Here is a 22,666-nt window from a genome sequence, read left to right as displayed (position 1 = left end):
ATTCAATAAGATCATGGCTGATCATTCACCTCAGTACCCCTTTCCTGGTTTCTCTCCATACCCCTTGATCCCTTGAGAGAGCAGGCAGCTTAACATCTCATCTGAAAGTCAACACCTTCAATAGTGCAGCACTTCCTCAGTACTGTACAGAAGTATCTACCTAGATTATGCACTCAAGTTTCTGGAGTGAGACATGAACATCATGACCTTCTGACTCAGACAGGAGAGTGCTATCACTGAGCCAAGGCTGGCACTAATATTTTATTGTCCACATTCCTATCTGAGAATATGGAAATGCACAGCAATTAAATTACTCACTATTGCCTCATGCATCAGTCATCTCTTTACCCCTATTGTAGTGCAACCCTTTACATTTACAATTACAGCTCCCTACATTTTGTAACTGACATCTGAGTCTCTAAAAAACTAATCGCATTTATGTCTTTTTGTCACATGCCAGTTATTTATTATCCAATGAATTCCAACAGCTCTCAGTAAAGACCACGATAAGTCTTTTGCCCAGAATTTGAGCCTCTCCTGTGAATTAACACCAAGAAAAACACCACCTTTGCACTTCAGGTGGATTTAAACTGCACTCGACGATAAAATCTTCACTAAGTTTAAAGCCTCGTTGTTCATGGGAAAGCTTTTTTCTGAAGATAATACTTTTCAGATTATCTGCGACACATCTTACATTGTAAAAGATTTTATTGTGACACATCTTTTATTCAATCAAAACTCTTCATCACTGCTAGCACATATCCAGAAATCTTTGGCTTGCTATATTTAGCCCCATGTGCAAATTTAAAGAAAGATGTGTTTGCTAAACTGTCACTGGTTTATAATGACTGTGTAAATTGTAATTAATAGACTAAAAATTCTTAATCGTTTCTCACTGAGGAAAATATACCCCAAGTTTCCATCAATATCATCCCCTAAGGAACAGCTCAGACTGGTGATTGAGATTTGAGATCAGGTAACTTATCTCATAAAATTATTTTTCTTCCATCATACCCTCATGATATGGGTCTGTTAAAATATATCTCTGTTAAAACGCCGCTAGGTCTTGGTTTCTGACAAGTTCCATGTTTTATTTGAAGATGTGTAATTGGGCATTCACTGAGACGTGCACAGTACCTCACAAATCCCCAAACACTTAGCTCTCAAAGACTGTTAAAACATAGAAACATAGAAAATAAGTGCAGGAGCAGGCCATTCAGCCCTTCTAGCCTGCACCGCCATTCAATGAGTTCATGGCTGAACATGAAACTTCAGTACCCCATTCCTGCTTTCTCGCCATAACCCTTGATCCCCCGAGTAGTAAGGACTTCATCTAACTCCCTTTTGAATATATTTAGTGAATTGGCCTCAACTACTTTCTGTGGTAGAGAATTCCACAGGTTCACCACTCTCTGGGTGAAGAAGTTTCTCCTCATCTCGGTCCTAAATGGCTTACCCCTTATCCTCAGACTGTGACCCCTGGTTCTGGACTTCCCCAACATTGGGAACATTCTTCCTGCATCTAACCTGTCTAAACCCGTCAGAATTTTAAATGTTTCTATGAGGTCCCCTCTCATTCTTCTGAACTCCAGTGAATACAAGCCCAGTTGATCCAGTCTTTCTTGATAGGTCAGTCCCGCCATCCCGGGAATCAGTCTGGTGAATCTTCGCTGCACTCCCTCAATAGCAAGAATGTCCTTCCTCAAGTTAGGAGACCAAAACTGTACACAATACTCCAGGTGTGGCCTCACCAAGGCCCTGTACAACTGTAGCAACACCTCCCTGCCCCTGTATTCAAATCCCCTCGCTATGAAGGCCAACATGCCATTTGCTTTCTTAACCGCCTGCTGTACCTGCATGCTAACCTTCAATGACTGATGTACCATGACACCCAGGTCTCGTTGCACCTTCCCTTTTCCTAATCTGTCACCATTCAGAACGATAGTCTGTCTTTCTGTTTTTACCACCAAAGTAGATAACCTCACATTTATCCACATTATACTTCATCTGCCATGCATTTGCCCACTCACCTAACCTATCCAAGTCACTCTGCAGCCTAATAGCATCCTCCTCGCAGCTCACACTGCCACGCAACTTAGTGTCATCCGCAAATTTGGAGATACTGCATTTAATCCCCTCGTCTAAATCATTAATGTACAATGTAAACAGCTGGGGCCCCAGCACAGAACCTTGCGGCACCCCACTAGTCACTGCCTGCCATTCTGAAAAGTACCCGTTTACTCCTACTCTTTGCTTCCTGTCTGACAACCAGTTCTCAATCCACGTCAGCACACTACCCCCAATCCCATGTGCTTTAACTTTGCACATTAATCTCTTGTGTGGGACCTTGTCGAAAGCCTTCTGAAAGTCCAAATATACCACATCAACTGGTTCTCCTTTGTCCACTTTACTGGAAACATCCTCAAAAAATTCCAGAAGATTTGTCAAGCATGATTTCCCTTTCACAAATCCATGCTGACTTGGACCTATCATGTCACCATTTTCCAGATGCACTGCTATGACATCCTTAATAATTGATTCCATCATTTTACCCACTACTGAGGTCAGGCTGACCGGTCTATAATTCCCTGTTTTCTTTCTCCCTCCTTTTTTAAAAAGTGGGGTTACATTGGCTACCCTCCACTCCATAGGAACTGATATACTTGATATGTTATTCCCTTGCTACAGGGAAAACCAGAACACTGGTGGTCATTTAATTCAACTGAGACAGCCTTCCCCTTTGGTTACCGTTGACCATGACATCCACTGATAGCAAATGTAAATTGCAGAAATGGAAACAAATTTGCTTCTGTTCATATTATAAAATATAAAGCAGATTGTTGTGTTTCAAGGTAGACATGTCTTTGGGTCCATATGAGGTTGATAAAGCACTCTGGCTTTGTTCTTATAATTTATGATATTCTTATCTCAACTCCTTGATGTGTTGTTACCTTGAAATGTGATCCAGCTATATACATTGTAACACTCTATTGGCTGTAAAGCACTTTGGGACATCCTGAGGTCGCAAAAGGCGCTATATAAATGTAACTCTTTCTTTCTTTAATGATCTACATTCTAGAAAGCCACATAATTAGAAGAGACTGCAGCATTTAACATCCATGCTTCCACAGATCTCTGACTTGTTGCTTCTCACACACTGTTACCTCAAATTGACAGCTCATGTCCATCTTTTGTTGTGTGGAGTTCACTCTTTCCCACCCAGTTAACTTCACTACCTCTAACTAAAACAAATACAAAATGTCATACTGGCTGATGACACATTATACAGGAAACAGGTAAATGTCACAAGTTTATTTTTATATAGATGTATTTGCTAATAACTTTGTTATTAAATCTCTGTCAGACGTTTAAATGCCCCTGGTCATCATCACATTGTTATTTATGGGAGCTTGCTTGTGTGAAAATTGGCTGCCGCATGACAACAGTGACTACACTCCAAAAGTAAGTCATTAGCTGTAAAGCACTTTGAGACTATGAGACGTCCGGTGGTCATGAAAGGCGCTATATAAATCTAAGTCTTTCTTTTTCTCCTCTATCGATCTTCCTTGTTGCTCATGTCAAAATCTAACTCATCCTTTCTGAGACCTCAAAATGGTGGAACTCATCAAATGTTCCTGTCTTCATACAATTGGGGGCTTTTAATTAAAACCACCATATCTTGATATACTTACCCTGACCATTTTACTCCTTGATGGCTTCCACTCATTCACCTAGGTCTCTCAATTCAAAACAAATTCCAAATAATAACTTCAATCAGCAAATACAATGGAATCAGGGTTGCAGTAGTCACATGCCCACAGGTAGCGCTGCAGTGACCAACAGTTGGCACATGGGAAGAGAGAAAATCTCGCCAAGTTGAATGAGTGTTCTTTACTTAAAGAATACTATAGGAGAAAAATCTACAGCCTCGACCTTAAATCTCTTTGGAAACATATTCTTTCGTTTAAAGATGGATTGTCATTGTATCAGCGAGAGAAACAAGCTCAGAAACATTGTGCATCATGCTTTAGACATGACAGATTTAAGTAACACTTTCCAGCAGAAATCTTTTCAAAATGATAACTTCAACTTCCCAACCTAGACAACTTAGTTTCTTGCTTTTAAAAAAAAACAAGGGATAAAAGATCACAAGACAGGAAGGACGTGTTGGCCTTGGAGCGTCTATGGAAGAGATTTACTGGAATGATTCCAGGGATGAGGGATTACAGTTACGTGGATAGACTGGAGAAGCTGGGGTTGTTCTCCTTACAGCAGAGAAGGCTAAAAGGAGATTTGATAGAGGTAATTAAAATCATGATGGGTTTAGATGGAATAAATAAAGAGAAACTGTTTCCAACGATAACCTAAGGGCACAGATTTGAGATGCTTGGCAAAACAACCAGAAGTGACATGAGGGAAATCTTTTTGACACAACAAGTGGTTAGGATTTGGAATGCACTGTCTCATAGGATAAGAACATAAGAAATAGGAGCAGGAATAGGCCATTTGGCCCCTCTAGCCTGCTCCGCCATTCAATAAGATTATTACTGATATGATCATGGACTCAGCTCCACCTCCCTACACTCCCATATCTCTTGACTCCCTTATCGCTCAAAAATCTGTCTATCTCTGCTTAAATATATTCAATGGCCCAGCCTCCACAGCTCTCTGGGGCAGAGAATTCTATAGATTGACAACCCTTAGAAGAAATTTCTCCTCGGTTTTAAATGGGTGGCCCCTTATTCTGAGACTATGTCCCCTAGTTTTAGTTTCCCCTATGAGTGGAAATATTCTCTCTGCATCCCCTTATCGAGCCTTCTCATTATCTTATAAGTTTCAATAAGATCAACTCTCGTCTTCTGGTCGAAAAAGATTCAATAGTAGCTTTCAAAAGGGAATTGGATAAATAATTGAAGGAGAAAAACAATGCAGGGATTGGGGAAAGAGTGGGGGTGGGACTAATTGGATTGCTCTTCAAAAGAGCCAGTGCAAATTTGATGGGCCAAATGGCCACCTTCTATATTGTACTGTTCTATGATTAGTCAAACCTAGTTAGTCAGCAATCTAAACAAGTGGACCTAGAGATTCAGCCACGCAGCGCCCGTTTTTGGGCACTAAGCGGCCTACTAAGCTTCCATTACGAGCTGGAAGCGCACCGCCCGCAATATAGGTAACAGCCAAATAGTCGCCATGCAGTACCCACATCAGAAACAGGAGTTGGACCCCATGGCCTCCACGGCAATATTGGTGTGCCCCTCAGGCTGCATTCAGGAATTCCAGGCCTACCTGCGGCCTAACAGGCGCTCTTTAAAGGATCTACCTGTTAGGCCGCAACCAACAACATAAGTTTTAAAATATACTTACTGGAATGTGCATGTGGGATGAGCAAAAGTTCTCCTCTCGACCTCACATTTAAAGAACACGGGCCATCGTTCTCACACCACCCCCTCCCTGCCACCGATGTCACCGTTAATCTCCTCCCAAAAAGTCTGTAGATGTGTGGTCAATTAAAATTTACAAGTTAGATAGATTTTTGTTAGGTCTGGGTATCAGGGGTTGGATCACAGGCAGGTAAATGGAGTTACGGTACAGATCAGCCATGATCTGATTGAATGGTAGAACAGGCTCGAGGGATTGAATGGCATATGCCTATGTTTAAATTTGCCTGGAGATTCACTTATGAGTTGAGTTTTTGCTATGGGTCCACATAACGCATGTGTGGCCTGGGATCTGGTGAGGCACATGCGCATCATACTTTAAACAATGATTCCAGTTTAGTTTCTTCCATTGCAGACGCGGCTTTTGTCGTCACTGTGTGGCTGCAGTTGTTTTCTTCTCTGCTACTGGGGCCTTGGGATCTCCACCAACCCTTGCGCAACAGGGTACTTCTAAAACTTAGCATTCCTCAGTTTTCATGCCTGCCAAAGTTTCCTCTAAACTGACTTTGTTGTGCAGGGCCTCTTTACTTCAATGTGTTGGTCCCTTTAGATTTTCTGCGCATGCGCGGCAGTTCAGATTTGTAAGCTTGTGAGCAGCCTGTGTGGTGCCATACAGATTACTGCGTGGATGTGCACGCATGCAGCTTACAGGGAATACTGAGGCCTGCCTCTCCTCACTCTGTGGAGTACTAGAAGACCCCGCACTGCATTCTCCTTCACCTCTGCCTTTGAGTGCTCCCTCCTTGTGCATGGTAGACCCAGTTCCACTGAGTGTTGTCTAGCTCTAGAGCTCAAGGGGGAGAAATTGCCCCCTTCTTTATGGCCCGTTACCGCCTCTAATGGGGCAGTAAGGTCTTTCCGCCCAGGGGCAGGTGGCAGAGCCGATCCATCCGCAATTGCCCCCGAGCCGGGGGCGTCAGGAATGGGTTTCCGCCACATCCCATGTTTCCGCCCTGCCCGACGTGTCGACCTTTTAGTGCCCCACGGAGGAAATTGCCGATGCCCCTGAGAGCTTTGCATGGCGGGAAGCCGCCAGTGGCTGAGCCCTGCAGCTACCCTTAAATGGGAGGGTGCACTGCCGCGGCCGTCATTTTATTTTAAATGACAGCGACAATGGTGGCTGCTGGTTCGGCTGGGCCGCCAACAGACAGCCCCTCCCTGGTGAAGGGGAGGGACGTTGCAACGTGGTACGTCCGCGTCGCACTGGCCATGTGATGGACACCGCCCCGCTCCCTCGCAAACCCGCCCCTATACCGCCTCAAACAGCGCTCCAAAGCGCTGGGAAGCAGCATCAGAGTTAAAGAGCCCAATTTTCTGGCTCTCCCCTCTGCCACCCGCCGAGCCGTAAATTTCCAGTGAATTCAAAGTGCCTGCCCCAATTTCCCACTGAAGGCAATTTCAGCCCCCAGGTCTCAGCCACATTCCCCAGCAGTGTTCCCAGATGGCGACCTCCTTTAAATGGAGTAATAACTCCCAACATAACTGAAACAGATTGACCTGGATTTTGCGGTCAGCGGTGAAGGAACGGTGCTCGCCGTTCACCTCAAACAAAGTTTCAGCAGGCTCTAGAGCACAGGCTTCCTCTCTTCTGATGTCAGTTTGAATTCGGCGCCTTCTAAGGGGATCTGTTGGGTCTCTGAACAGGGCAGGCAGCAGGGAGACTGATCAACCAATCAGATTGAAGATTCCCACAGACAGCAAAGCAGGAAGTAAAAAGCATAAAATATAAATTACATTTAAACCATTGGACAGAAAGCAAAATAAAGATTGGGATACACACATGGGATTGAGGGGAAGAGATAAATAGCAAAACACAAACATTAAAAAAACATTTTTAAAATCTGCGACATTTTAATTTTCTTCTGAGGGAATGAGACTTCGCACTTGTAAAATATTTTTTTCAGGGCAGAGTGTTCAGTAGTAATATTGGGCCCAAGTTTCGGGCTGCGCTGTTCCCTGGACGCCCGTTCTCCGGCTCCCTGCAGGTCGTTTGCAGCTCGGCGCGGCGCAGCACGAGCTGTGGGGGGCGGAGCTAGGTCCCTGCACTGAAAACAGTGCCGGGACCACTGCACATGCGCGCTATAGTGGGCGCGCATGTGCAGTAGCTCCAGGCGCCCAAAACTGTGTGGGAGGGGCCTGAAGCACGCAGCCCCTAGCCCTGGCCGAATGGCCTCACTGGGACTGCGTGGATAAGGCTCCTCCCACGCCCAGCTCCTGCTTCCTCCCGACCCAACTCCCGCTTCCCCGGACCCGACCCGCGCTCCCGACCGCCCCCCCCCCCACACCCGGACCGGACCGTACCCGACCCAACCTGACCTCCCTCCCCACCCCACCACCGACACGACCCGAACTCCATCCTCCCCCCCCCCCCCGCCTCGACCCGACCCGTGCTCCCGACCGCCCCCCCACCGGACCGGACCCGACTCGACCCGCGCACCCGACCCCGGACCCAATCTGACCCAACGCCACCTACCTGTAAATCTGGTGCTGGGGACGGGCCCTGCCCGAAGTCTTGGGCCCGGCCGCTGGGCCCGGCCCGTTCAGCCTCTTCCCCCCCCCTTTTAGCTTCCACCCCTCTCCTCCCTCCCCCCTTTTCTCCTTCCCCCCTTCCCCTTCCCCACCTTCCCCTTCCCCTTCTCCCCCCCTTCCCCTTCTCCCCCCTTCCCCTTCTCCCCCCCTCCCCCTTCTCCTCCCTCCCTCCCCTCCCCCCCTCTCTCCCTCGACCCACCTCTCTCTCCCTCTACCCATCTCCTCCCCCTCCCCTCACTGTCAGAAACACAGACACTGACAGACAGAGAGTGAGAGACACACACAGACAGACAGAGAAATAGAGACACTGACAGAGACACACTGGGGGTGGGGGGGGAGGCATCCCAGCACGCTGTTGGAGGGCTCCCGGTGCTGCAGTCGGTAAGTAGAAAATGTTTTATTTATTGATTTAAAAAAATATATATTTCTTATTAATTTTTTTTGATTGATTTATTGGTTGATTTATTGATGTTTTTATCATTTATTATTGATGATGGCTCTTTATTTGTAAAACTGAAGAGTTTAATGTTTGTAAACTTCCCTTTAAACCCCCCCCCCCCCCATTCCCTACACCTGATTTGTAACCTACGCCTGATTTTCTAAAGTGTAGACAAGGTTTTTTCGAGCGTACAAAAATCTTCACTTACTCCATTCTAAGTTAGTTTGGAGTAAGTTTTCACTGCCGAAACTTTGAAAACAGGCGTAAGTGGCTGGACACGACCCCTTTTGAAAAAAAAATTCTGTTCCAAAATGAAACTATTCTAACTGACTAGAACTGGAGCAAACTAAATGCTGAGAATTTGATTTTCTAAGATACTCCATTCTACACCAGTTGCTCCAAAATTCAGGAGCAACTGAGTCCGAAACTTGGGCCCTATGACTTAATACACCATTAAAAACTCAGTTACTCCTGATTGAAAAAGGCTTAAGTTATTCAGCGGGCTTTACAGTGAGAATAGTGGGTATTTATTTAATCATCATCATCATCATAGGCAGTCCCTCGGAATAGAAACATATAGAACCATAGAAAATAGGTGCAGGAATAGGCCATTCGAGCCTGCACCACCATTCAATAAGATCATGGCTGATCATTCACCTCAGCACCCCTTTCCTGCTATCTCTCTATACCCCTTGATCCCTTTAGCCATAAGGAATCTTTATCTAACTCCCTCTTGAATATATCCAATGAACTGGCATCAACAACTCTCTGTGGTAGAGAATTCCACAGGTTAACAACTCTCTGAGTGAAGAAGTTTCCCCTCATCTCAGTCCTAAATGGCTTACCCCTTATCCTTAGACTGTGTCCCCTAGTTCTGGACTTCCCCAACATCGGGAACATTCTTCCTGCATCTAACCTGTCCAGTCCCATCAGAATTTTATATGTTTCTATGAGATCCCCTCTCATCCTTCTAAACTCACTCCTTTTTTAAAAAGTGGGGTTACATTAGCTACCCTCCAGTCCATAAGAACTGATCCAGAGTCGATAGACTGTTGGAAAATGATCACTAATGCATCCACTATTTCTAGGGCCACTTCCTTAAGTACTCTATCAGGCCCTGGGGATTTATTGGCCTTCAATCCCATCAATTTCCCTTACACAATTTCCCGACTAATAAGGATTTCCTTCAGTTCCTCCTTCTCATTAGACCCTCGGTCCCCTAGTATTTCCGGAAGGTTATTTGTGTCTTCCTTCATGAAGACAGAACCAAAGTATTTGTTCAACTGGTCTGCCATTTCTTTGTTCCCCATTATAAATTCACCTGAATCTGACTGCAAGGGACCTACGTTTGTCTTCACTAATCTTTTTCTCTTCACATATCTATAGAAGCGTCTGCAGTCAGCTTTTATGTTCCCAGCAAGCTTTCTCTCATACTCTATTTTTCCCCTCCTAATTAAACCCTTTGTCCTCCTCTGCTAAATTCTAAATTTTTCTCAGTCCTCAGATTTGCTGCTTTTTCTGGCCAATTTTTTTGCCTCTTCCTTAGATTTAAAACTATCCTTAATTTTCCTTGCGAGCCATGGTTGAGCCACCTTCGCCGTTTTATTTTTACTCCAGACAGGGATGTACAATTGTTGAAGTTCATCCATGTGATCTTTGAATGTTTGCAATTGCCTATCCACCGTCAACCCTTTAAGTATCATTCACCAGTCTATTCTAGCCAATTCATGTCTCATACCATCGAAGTTACCTTTTCTTAAGTTTAGGACCCTGGTCTCTGAATTAACTGTGTCACTCGCCATCTTAATAAAGAATTCTACCATATTATGGTTACTCCTCCCCAAGGGGCCTCGCACAACAAGATTGCTAATTAGTCCTTTCTCATTACACATCATCCAGTCCAGGATGGCCAGCCCTCGAGTTGGTTCCTCGACATATTGGTCTAGAAAACCATCCCTAATACACTCCAGGGAATGCTTCTCCACCGTATTGCTACCAGTTTGGTTAGCCTAATCTATATGTAGATTAAAGTCGCCCATGATAACTGCTGTTCCTTTATTGCACGCATCCCTAATTTCTTGTTTGATGCTTTCCCCAACCTCACTTCTACTGTTTGGTAGTCTGTACACAACTCCCACTACCGTTTTCTGCCCTTTGGTATTCCGCAACTCCACCCATACAGATTCCACATCATCCAAGCTAATTTCCTTCCTTACTATTGCGTTAATTTTTGCTTTAACCAGCAATGCTACCCCACCTCCTTTTCGTTTCTGTCTATCCTTCCTGAATATTGAATAACCCTGGATGTTGAGTTCCCAGCCTTGGTCACCCTGCAGCCATGTCTCCGTGATCAAATTCGTTAATTGCTGCCTGCGCAGTTAATTCGTGCACCTTATTACGAAGAGGGAATCTCATAGAAACATAAAAGATTCTGACGGGACTGGACAGGATAGATGCGGGAAGAATGTTCCCGATGTTGAGGAAGTCCAGAACCAGGGGACATAGTCTTAGGATAAGGGGAAAGCCATTTAGGACTGAGATGAGGAGAAATTTCTTCACTCAGAGAGTTGTTAACCTGTGGAGTTCCCTATCGCAGAGAGTTGTTGATGCCAGTTCATTGGATATATTCAAGAGGGAGTTCGATATGGCCCTTACGGCTAAAGGAATCAAGGGTTATGGAGAGAAAGCAGGAAAGGGGTACTGAGGGAATGATCAGCCATGATCTTATTGAATGGTGGGTCAGGCTCGAAGGGCCGAATGGCCTTCTCCTGGACCTATTTGCTCTGTTTCTATATTTCTATCAATACTCCTCGCATTGAGGCACAGACTTGCTTCCACTCTTAGCATGAGTTCTTAGGTTGATGTAGAGTCCAAAACGAGATCCACAGTTTCTGTCACAGGTGGGACAGATAGTCGTTGAGGGAAAAGGTGGACAGGGAGCCTGGTTTGCTGCACACTCCTTCCGCTGCCTGCGCTTGATTTCTGCATGCTCTCGGCGACGATACTCGAGGAACTCAGCGCCCTCCCGGATGCACTTCCTCCACTTAGGGCGGTCTATGGCCAGGTGTCAGTGGGGATATCACACTTTATCAGAGAGGCTTTGAGGGTGTCCTTGTAACGTTTCCTCTGCCCGCCTTTGACTCGTTTGCCGTGGGCGAGTTCCGAGTAGAGCGCTTGCTTTGGGAGTCTCGTGTCTGGCATGCGAACTATGTGGCCTGCCCAGCAGAGCTGATCAAGTGTGGTCAGTGCTTCAATGCTGGGGATGTTGGCCTGGACGAGGACACTAATGTTTGTGCGTCTGTCCTTCCAGGGGATTTGTAGGATCTTGTGGAGACATCGCTGGTGGTATTTCTCCAGCGACTTGAGGTATCTACTGTACATGGTCCACGTCTCTGAGCCATACAGGAGGGCAGATATTACTACGGCCCTGTAGACCATGAGCTTGGTGACAGTTTTGAGGGCCTGGTCTTCAAACACTCTTTTCCTCAGACGGCCGAAGGCTGCACTGGCGCACTGGAGGCGGTGTTGGATCTCGTCGTCAATGACTGCTCTTGTTGATCTTGATGTGGGGGGCAGTGCTGTGCGGCGAGGACAGGCTGGTGGAGGACCTTTGTCTTACTGATGATTAGCATAAGGCCCATGCTTTCGTTCGCCTCGGTAAATACGTCGACTATGTCCTGGAGTTCAGCCTCTGTGTGTGCACAGACGCAGGCGTCGTCCGTGTACTGTAGCTCGGCGACAGAGGTTGGAGTGGTCTTGGACCTGGCCTGGAGGTGGCGAAGGTTAAACAGCTTCCCAATGGTTCTGTAGTTTAGTTCCACTCTAGTGGGGAGCTTGTCAACTGTGAGGTGGAGCAAGGCAGCAAGGAAGATTGAGAAGAGGGTTGGGGCGATGACGCAGCCCTGCTTGACCCTGGTCCAGACGTGAATTGGGTCTGTGATGGATCCGTTGGTAAGGATCACGGCTTGCATGTCATCGTATAGGTTAAGCGAATGGGCTAAGGTTTGGCAGATGGAATACAATGTCGGAAAGTGTGAGGTCAGCCACCTTGGGAAAAAAAACAGTAAAAGGGAATATTATTTGAATGGGGAGAAATTACAACATGCTGCGGTGCAGAGGGACCTGAGAGTCCTTGTGCATGAATCCCAAAAAGTTAGTTTACAGGTGCAGCAGGTAATCAGGAAGGCGAATGGAATGTTGGCCTTCATTGCAAGAGGGATGGAGTACAAAAGCAGGGAAGTCTGCTGCAACTGTATAGGGTACTGGAGTACTGCGTGCAGTTTTGGTCACCTTACTTAAGGAAGGATATACTAGCTTTGGAGGGGGTACAGAGACGATTCACTTGGCTGATTCCGGAGATGAGGGGGTTACCTTATGATGATAGATTGAGTAGACTGGGTCTTTACTCGTTGGAGTTCAGAAGGATGAGGGGTGATCTTATAGAAACATTTAATATCATGAAAGGGATAGACAAGATAGAGGCAGAGAGGTTGTTTCCACTAGTTGGGGAGACTAGAACTTGGGGGCACAGCCTCAAAATACGGGGGAGCCAATTTAAAACCGAGTTGAGAAGGAATTTCTTCTCCCAGAGGGTTGTGAATCTGTGGAATTCTCTGCCCAAGGAAGCAGTTGAGGCTAGCTCATTGAATGTATTCAAGTCACAGATAGATAGATTTTTAACCAATAAGGGAATTAAGGGTTACAGGGAGCGGGCGGGTAAGTGGAGCTGAGTCCACGGCCAGATCAGCCATGATCTTGTTGAATGGCAGAGCAGGCTCGAGGGGCTAGATGGCCTACTCCTGTTCCTAATTCTTATCTTCTTATGTTCTTACGAAAGGGAACATAGAAACATAACATTCTGACGGGATTGCACAGGTTAGATGCAGGAAGAATGTTCCCGATGTTGGGGAAGTCCAGAACCAGAGGTCACAGTCCAAGGATAAGGGGTAAGCCATTTAGGACCGAGATGAGGAGAAACTTCTTCACTCAGAGAATTGTGAACCTGTGGAATTCTCTACCACAGAAAGTTGTGGAGGCCAGTTCGTTAAATATATTCAAAAGGGAGTTAGATGTGGCCCTTACGGCTAAAGGGATCAAGGGGTATGGAGAGAAAGCAGGAATGGGATACTGAAGTTGCATGATCAGCCATGATCATATTGAATGGTGGTGCAGGCTCGAAGGGCCAAATGGCCTACTCCTGCACCTATTTTCTATGTTTCTATGTTTCAATAAGTTCACCTCTTAGTCATCTAAACTCCAATGAGTATCGGCCCAACCTGCTCAACCTTGCTTCATAAGACAACCCCTTCATCTCAGGAGTCAACCTACTGAACCTTCTCTGAACTGCAGGCAATTTTGTTTTTCTTTTTCTTCAGGAGATCAAGTGTATTAGTTAATAAAATCCATACCTTCCACCATCCTGGTAGTCACATAATGATAATGGAGTTGTTCACTAATCGTAGCAATCAATCTCTATCAACTCGTCTACAACAGACACAGACAGGGTGCGAGGGTGGAGAGCTTTGAGAACCATAGGTCCAAAGTCATCTGTTCCTCCCAATCATTCCACACATCATGTCTCAAATTATTCATACTGTATCCCAGAATGTTACTTTCTGGAAGAAATCGATCTAATTTGCATTTGAATAAAACATTTGACTACTTGCACCATTTCTTTAGGGAGTCTGTTTCAAAGATTTACCACTCGCTCCCTGAAATAAAAGCCTCGATATTACCACCTCCATGACAGGCGGGAGAGATTCGGGGTTATAGAGTTAAATACAGGGAGTGCGTCCCGAGAACATCGCATACACGCCCACCACCTTGTTTACGGTGCCGGATATCGGGGTACCTAAGCGTCCCATCGCGGAGAGGCGGGACACTCATTAAATCAGGCTTCCAGGAGTGCAATTAAGAGCCCGAATTAAAATTCACTGTGACTGCACTGGTTTCCCAGGGGTCGGGAAACCTGGCAGTGACAGGGAGGCGGGAGCTGTTGGCAACATAAGGTAAGTGCCTTTCTCGGCATTTCTTGTGGGCCAGGTGGTGCAGGGGTACTCTCCCTCCCGCACCTCCCCCGGCCCCCTCAAGGAACCCTTCGGCCTTCTCCCTTCCGATCCCGACCTCTCCATATCGCAGCTTCGCACAGATCAAGGCCGTCCCCCATTCCCAATCACATCCCCCCCTCCCACCACCATTTTGATGTCGGGGACTGTCCCCAAGAGTTGTTGGGCGGGAAATGCAACAAAAACATTTTAATGGGGTCTTATCGTAGGACTGCCACCTCACCAGCTTTGCCGGGTTTTCTGCCCGTTTTCGGCCTCCACCGCAACCTCCCTGCCTTCCTGTAAATATCGGGACTGTTGTTTCCGCAGAATAGTTTTGGATTTACCTCCTTCCAACGCAGGCCCTGTCCTCTGCTTCTATGTTCTGGACAAGGTGAAACAGCTTATATTGCTCTACATTATGTAGTCCAAATAGAATCTTAAAAACAATCATATCTCCTCTCAGCCACCTCTCTTTCAGTGAGAACATGCCCAATTTATACAAGCGTTCCTCATAAATCAATCCCTTCATACCCTCAAATAATTCTGGTTGCTCTCTTCTGTATCTTTAACACTGAAAGAGGAAGTATGGTCGCAAGTTGCAGCAACGGGTAAAATGAGGGGTACAATTACAAATATTCCGCAAAAACTGGGAACTAAGGAAAAGGATGAGCAAGTTTGAACATGCCTCTTTCATTCCCATTTCCTTTCTCAACAAAATGCAGAAAGCAACACAGTACCAGAGAGGCAGATTGGCTCTAGGTGGTAACGTTCCTATGATGTCCTGTACGGTGTGATTTCTGAGATTTTGTATGATTTTGGCTTGTGGCTTCTTATGGTACTTTTCAGTTGGAGCACTTTAATTGGACACATGACCGTGCGTTGATCCTGACATTCTCCTACCATTGAAAACAGCTGGGCCTGAGCAGGCAAGAATTAATGTGGGACTTTTATTAAATGCTTTCTGAAAATTGAAGTAAATTACATCCATCAGTTAGCCCTCATCCACTAATATGGTTATCTCCTTAAATTATTCCAGTAAATTAGTAAATCATGAGTTATTATTTCAAAATCCATGCAGACTACCCCTTATATCATCTGTGCTCTTTACATGAGCTTTGATAACATGCCTGCAATGCTCTTGAGTATTTCCCCCACTACAGATGTTAGGCTAATTGATCTATGATTGCCAGTCATGGCTCATTCCTTCTTTTGAACATTGGGATAACATATGCTATTCTCTAGTACTCAAATCCATTGCTTATGTAACTCTTAAAATATTTATCACAGCCTTGCATATTTCCTCCTTCATTTCTTTAAGAATTCTGAGATGTATCCCAGCTAACCCAACCACCTTGTTTTAAACATTCACTTTCTTCATAACAAACATGCTTTACTGACATCATCTGGCAGAGGCTCAACGGGCCGAATGGCCTCCTTCTGTGCTGTCACCATTCTGTCTATTTACGATATCGATTCCAGATCCAAAAATGACAGAATCTGGAATTTAACCAGTCTTTGTGAAGACTGAAAGTAAAGGATCTATTTAACAGCCTAAAGATTCTAACCTGTCTTTAATATGCCATCAACTATGAATGTAACTAAAAGATTTTAGACCTTTCTGTTTTCTGCAATTTATCTTTCTCAACTGACATTTGTAAACCATGCAGTCCTCACTACATTTTGTATTCTTGTATCAATGTCATTTGTCTCAGTATATCTGAAGTGATTGTGTAAACATGTGACCATAGATCATTTTGTCTTTGTCAATTGAGTCATAGGAGGAGGCCTTTTGGTCATGTGCCTGTGTCAGCTCTTTGATAAAGCTCTCAAATCAGTTCCACCCCCTGTTCTATCCCCATAGCTCTGCAAAATGTTCCTTTTCAAGTATATATACAATTCCCTTTTGAAAGTTATTAGTGAATCTGCTACCATTGCCCTTTCAGGCAGTGCGTGTCAGATCGTACAAAAAATATCTCATCATCTCCCCTCTGCTTCGTTCGCCAGATTGTTTCACATGCTTCATTGATGGAACTGTCAACCAGAAGCTGCTATTCAGTGCTTTACACCCATACTGCATTTGCCAACTATAATTCCAGTATAAATTGCCTATAGCACAGAAGCCAGCAGTAGATACGGGGGCACTGTGGTCATGGTAATCCAGAGGCCAAGACTAATGATCCAGTGACGCGAGTTCAAATAAACAAATCTGGAATTTTAAAAAGCTGGTACCAGTAATGGTGCCCATGAAACTACCGGATTGTCGTAAAAACCCACCTGGTTCACTAATGTCCTTTAGGGTAGGAAGTCTGCCGTCCTTACCCGGTCTGGCCTATATGTGACTCCAGAGCCCAGCAATGTGGTTGACACTTAACTCTGAAATGGTGGCTCACCACCACCTTCTTAAGGGCAATTAGGGATGGGCAATAAATTGCCTTGCCAATGACGCCCATATCCCGTGAATGAATTTTAAAAAGTAGGGCAGGAGCAGGGGCCAATTGGGAAGGCTCGAAAGAAATGGCCATACTTTCCATAACATTGCTCAGGGCAACCCCAGGGCTTGGAAGTAACTGTGCCACGAGGACAGATACGGAGTCAGAACCGCAGCACACTGACAAAGGGTAGGCCTAGAGGCAAAACCTAATAGACAACATTTTGTCAGGAGTTGGGCAATTTTCTTGGTATGTTGAAATTTTTTTTGCACATTTTTAAAATGTTGATGTTTTTATTATATTCTAAACTATATTTTTAAAAATCTGAATGTGTTCTGTAATCTAGGAAAAAAAATGTAGGCTAAAAATGTTGAAAAAGCAATTTCAGTAACTTGATTAGTATATATTATTCAGGAATTGTAGTTAGAGATCTGATCTGATATGATTAAAAGAATTTTGAACTTAAAAAAATATATAATTAGATCATTTTCCTCATGCCCAGAATCATACAGTTTCTGAGTTGTTGCATTTTTAAGCCAGATGAAAATATGATATACATCTGCATAATACAAGTATGGCTCAAAAATGTGACAAAGCGCACACTAGTAGCGATGTTTTTAATACAGCAGCAGCTCTCCAGTAGCATTACTCATGGTGAGTCAGAGGATGCATTTTTCATTCCGCGTAACATACATTATATTAGGAAGGTCATTGATTTACGGTGACCGAATATGTCAAATTGTGTTTTTTATACAGAATATATTGTGGGTGTGTGTGAGTGGTATTTTCAGGCTTGACTTTCACAATATTGTGCATTTTTGTACATGAGGAAAGGATGACTATATAGTGTAATGGATAATTTAATATTTTGCTAATACATTTTAGGTGTTGGTTTAAAAAACACAAAATTCATGTAAAATGATAAAGAAAATATGTGGAGAAATTCAAATGAAATTAATTGAATAATAAGATGAAGGATTCTGGAGGTTTTTATATATTTTATTAGAAGGTTTTTATATAATTGTAGAGATTTATTAATAAGGAGAACGAGAGTTAAAATAAATGAATGTGAAATGTATGAAATATATTAATATATGTATGTAAATGCTAATTTTCCAAGTTCATGCTGCTATCGACTACCTCATAGGTGGTGCACATCCAAGTTCCCTAGATGCATAACTGGGGGGGTGAAGTGGAGTCACAAAAAGAGGCTCTCACTAGAAGCAAGAACTTGCAAAATTATTCCCGTAATGTATGTATATTTTCAATATAGCTTGTGTGGAATATTTTGTTTATATATAGTGGATAGAAAGTGCATGCACGACACAAGATTTAAAAAATATATATAGGTAGATATATCGGGGTAGAGTTTCGCTTTGGGCATAATCACACGTATTAATTCTTCTACCAACCAGTGGAATTGGGCAGCATTTTAGGACGTAACTTTTTTTTTTGCATTAAAATATATTCTTTGAGGTATTAAAGAGTGATAGTAATAGTGTTATTAATACAGCTGAAAGCGGGTTTATCACAAAAAATAAGCATTTTTATTAAGTGTCTATCCACAACCTGTGAGTAACTTGATTTTAACTAATTGAAAATGACAAAAAAAATATACAGAACCATTTACTAGTTTCACTGCTGTACAATAAGCAGTTTCTTAGTAAATTCAATACATTTTAATATTTAAAAGCTTTAGAAAGGTGCCTATTAGTGCCCTAGTGCCTTAAGGAGGAGGCAGTTGAGATACTGGATGGGATAAAAATTGATAGAGCAGGTACTAGAACGGCTGGTTGTAGTGAAAGTAAATAAGTCACCAGGGCCAGATGGGATGCATCCTCGGATGCTGAGGAAAGTAAAGGTGGAAATCGCAGAGGTACTGGCCATAATCTTCCAATCCTCCTTAGATTCGGGGTGATGGCAGAGGACTGGAGAATTGCAAATGTTGTACCATTGTTCAAAAAAGGAAAACCCAGCAACTACAGGCCAGTCAGTTTAACCTCAGTAGTGGGGAAGCTTTAAGAAACGATAATCCGGGACACAATTAACAGTCACTTGGACACGTGTGGTTTAATTAAGGAGAGCCAGCACGGATTTGTTAAAGGCAAATTGTGTTTAACTAATTGATTGAGTTTTTTGATGATGTAACAGAGAGGGTTGATTAGGGCAATGTGGTTAACGTGATGTGCATGGACTTCCAAAAGACATTTGATAAAGTACCACATAATAGGCTTGCCAGCAAAGTTGAAGCCCATGGAATAAAAGGGACAGTGGCAGAATGGATAAAAATTGGCTGTGAAAGGAAACAGAGAGTAGTGGTGAATGGTTGTTTCTCAGACTGGAGGAAGGTATACAATGGTGTTCCCCAGGAGTCGGTACTAGGACCACTGCTTTTCTTGATATATATTAATGACTTGGACTTGGGTGTACAGGGCACAATTTCAAAATTTGCAGATGACACAAAACTTGAAAAGTGAGGAGAATGATAGACTTCATAGGACATAGGTAGACTGGTGGATTGGGAGGACATGTGGCAGATGAAATTTAACGCAGAAAAGTGCAAAGTAATACATTTCGGTAGGAAGAACTAGGAGAGGCAATATAAACTAAAGGGTGCACTTCTCAAAGGGGTGCATGAACAGAAAGACCTGGGGGTATATGTGCACAAATCATTGAAGGGGGCAGGGCAGATTGAGAAAGCAGTTAAAAAAGCATACGGGATCCTGGGCTTCATAAATAGAGGCATATGTTATGATGAACCTTTATAAAACACTGGTTCGGCCTCAAATGGCATATTGTGTCTAATTCTGGGCACCGCACTTTAGGAAGGGTGTGAAGGCCTTTGAGAGGGTACAGAAAAGATTTACAAGAATGGTTCCAGGGATTTGTGAAAGGGATATCATGTTTGACAAATCTTCTGGAATTTTTTGAGGATGTTTCCAGTAGAGTGGACAAGGGAGAACCAGTTGATGTGGTATATTTGGACTTTCAAAAGGCTTTCGACAAGGTCCCACACAAGAGATTAATATGCAAAGTTAAAGCACATGGGATTGGGGGTAGTGTGCTGACATGGATTGAGAACTGGTTGTCAGACAGGAAGCAAAGAGTAGGAGTAAATGGGGACTTTTCAGAATGGCAGGCGGTGACTAGTGGGGTACCGCAAGGTTCTGTGCTGGGGCCCCAGCTGTTTACATTGTACATTAATGATTTGGACGAGGGGATTAAATGTAGTATCTCCAAATTTGCGGATGACACTAAGTTGGGTGGCAGTGTGAGCTGTGAGGAGGATGCTATGAGGCTGCAGAGCGACTTGGATAGGTTAGGTGAGTGGGCAAATGCATGGCAGATGAAGTATAATAAGGATAAATGTGAGGTTGTTCACTTTGGTGGTAAAAACAGAGAGACAGACTATTATCTGAATGGTGACAGATTAGGAAAAGGGGAGGTGCAACGAGACCTGGGTGTCATGGTACATCAGTCATTGAAGGTTGGAATGCAGGTACAGCAGGCGGTTAAGAAAGCAAATGGCATGTTGGCCTTCATAGCGAGGGGATTTGAGTACAGGGGCAGGGAGGTGTTGCTACAGTTGTACAGGGCCTTGGTGAGGCCACACCTGGAGTATTGTGTACAGTTTTGGTCTCCTAACCTGAGGAAGGACATTCTTGCTATTGAGGGAGTGCAGCGAAGGTTCACCAGACTGATTCCCGGGATGGCGGAACTGACCTATCAAGAAAGACTGGATCAACTGGGCTTGTATTCACTGGAGTTCAGAAGAATGAGAGGGGACCTCATAGAAACGTTTAAAATTCTGATGGGTTTAGACAGGTTAGATGCAGGAAGAATGTTCCCAATGTTGGGGAAGTCCAGAACCAGGGGTCACAGTCTAAGGATAAGGGGTAAGCCATTTAGGACCGAGATGAGGAGAAACTTCTTCACCCAGAGAGTGGTGAACCTGTGGAATTCTCTACCACAGAAAGTTGTTGAGGCCAATTCACTAAATATATTCAAAAAGGAGTTAGATGTAGTCCTTACTACTAGGGGGATCAAGGGGTATGGCGAGAAAGCAGGAAGGGGGTACTGAAGTTGCATGTTCAGCCATGAACTCATTGAATGGCGGTGCAGGCTAGAAGGGCCGAATGGCCTACTCCTGCACCTATTTTCTATGTTTCTATGTTTCTATGAGGGACTTCAGTTACATGGATAGACTGGAGAAACTGAGGTTGTTATCCTTAGCACAGAGAAGGTTGAGAGGAGATTTGATAGAGGTGTTCAAAATCATGAGGGTCTAGAGAGAGTAGAAAGAGAGAAACTGTTCCCATTGGCAAAAGGGTCGAGAACCAGAGGACACAGATTGAAGGTGATTGGCAGAACAACCAAAGGCGACATGAGGAAAAACAGTTTTACACAGTGGGTGGTTGGAATTGAAAGGTTGGTGGAGGCAGACTCAATCACAGCTTTCAAAAGGGTATTTGATAAGTATCTGAAGGAAAAACATTTGCAAGGTTACAGAGAAAGGGCGGTGGTGTGAGACTAGCTGAAGTGTTCTTGCAGAGAGCTGGCATGGGCTCAACAGGCCGAATGACCTCTTTCTGTGCTGTAATCATTCTAAAAACCAGCTTAGTTTCAAGAGCTTCTTCGAAGGCCCGCTAACGGGCATAGTTAGCAGAAACTCACCATGCTGATTAATTCAATCTGGGGGCGTGGCCAGTTTTGCGGGCAGGGCCAGCTTCCAGCGCAAAAGATTGTGGAAACTCCTCTTGCTCTGAACATAACTTGCGCTTGAAATTCCACAATCTTTTGCGCTGGTTTGGCCGACTTTGGGCGAATTGCATTGGAAATACCAGTGCAACAGAGCGGAAACTCTACACCATAGCATAGAACTATTAGTACTACAGTGAGAATCAGCGTCAGGGGAACCATAGCCAGTGTGAGTCAGTGGCAGGGGAACGGTACCGTCGCAAGAGTTGTTGCCAGATGAACCGTACCCCGAGGAGACTCAGTGCGTTCAGGAAAACAAGGGGGAAAATTGTTGGGAAAAAAAACAAACACAAATGCTCTTGGGAAAGGGGATTATATTGGCGAAGAGAATCCCCCTTTAAATACTGGGCGACTTACACATGCTCTGTCCCCTTAAGAGGCATGTTGCTGACGTATTGTCTATATTGGTTGTCAGCCACTGAACATCATTAACTTGAATGATTTATTCCTTCATTGATTGACTAGGTCCATTTAAATTTCAGGTGGAAGTCAAACCGCAAGAATCCTCTCTTGTCCCCGAGCCACAGGGAAGTGAGCATCGCCTTGGTGAGGTTCAGGAATGGCCTGGCGATGCGCAAGTCATTGAGCAGGTAGACTCGCCTCAGCCTCCCCTGTCCGGCGATGAAGCAGTGATATATCTCGTTGTTGCCGTGCAGCATTGCCACCGCATTCAGACTAGCTGCAGGCAAAGCTGGAGGCAGCCCGAGAAATGAATGAGAAGTGGTTGTCTCCCAGATTGCTAGCAGCAGTGGCCAGGAAATCAATCTTCCATTCTGGGAGATTCCCAGGCAATCCAGGAGGGTTGGCAACCTTATCTGGCTCATCATCCACCTCTCTTTTCATAAGTATTTTATTATTAGGTTCCTCTATGCCGAGCAATAACACCCTGTTCAAGTTAACTGCTCTAATACCTCTGCCACAGCTATTTAATCTTGACTCAGCTACTAAGGAGTCACATAAAACCCAGGCAGACCTAGAGTTGTCAACCTTCCAGGATTGCCCTGGATGTTCCAAGAACTAAAGACT

General features: G+C 44.4%; 1 protein-coding gene across 3 annotated transcripts in view; it reads right to left on the bottom strand.

The window, feature by feature from the left end:
* xylb (xylulokinase homolog (H. influenzae)) overlaps nucleotides 1-22,666 on the bottom strand; it is a 295,599-nt gene that overhangs the window by 49,923 nt on the left and 223,010 nt on the right. The gene's annotated exons all lie outside the window — the stretch shown is intronic.

The sequence above is a fragment of the Pristiophorus japonicus genome, chromosome 5 (assembly GCF_044704955.1).
Source record: "Pristiophorus japonicus isolate sPriJap1 chromosome 5, sPriJap1.hap1, whole genome shotgun sequence".
Lineage (NCBI taxonomy): Eukaryota > Metazoa > Chordata > Chondrichthyes > Pristiophoridae > Pristiophorus > Pristiophorus japonicus.
Note: the sequence above shows the minus strand (reverse complement) of the source record. Positions and strands in the feature narration are given on the sequence as shown.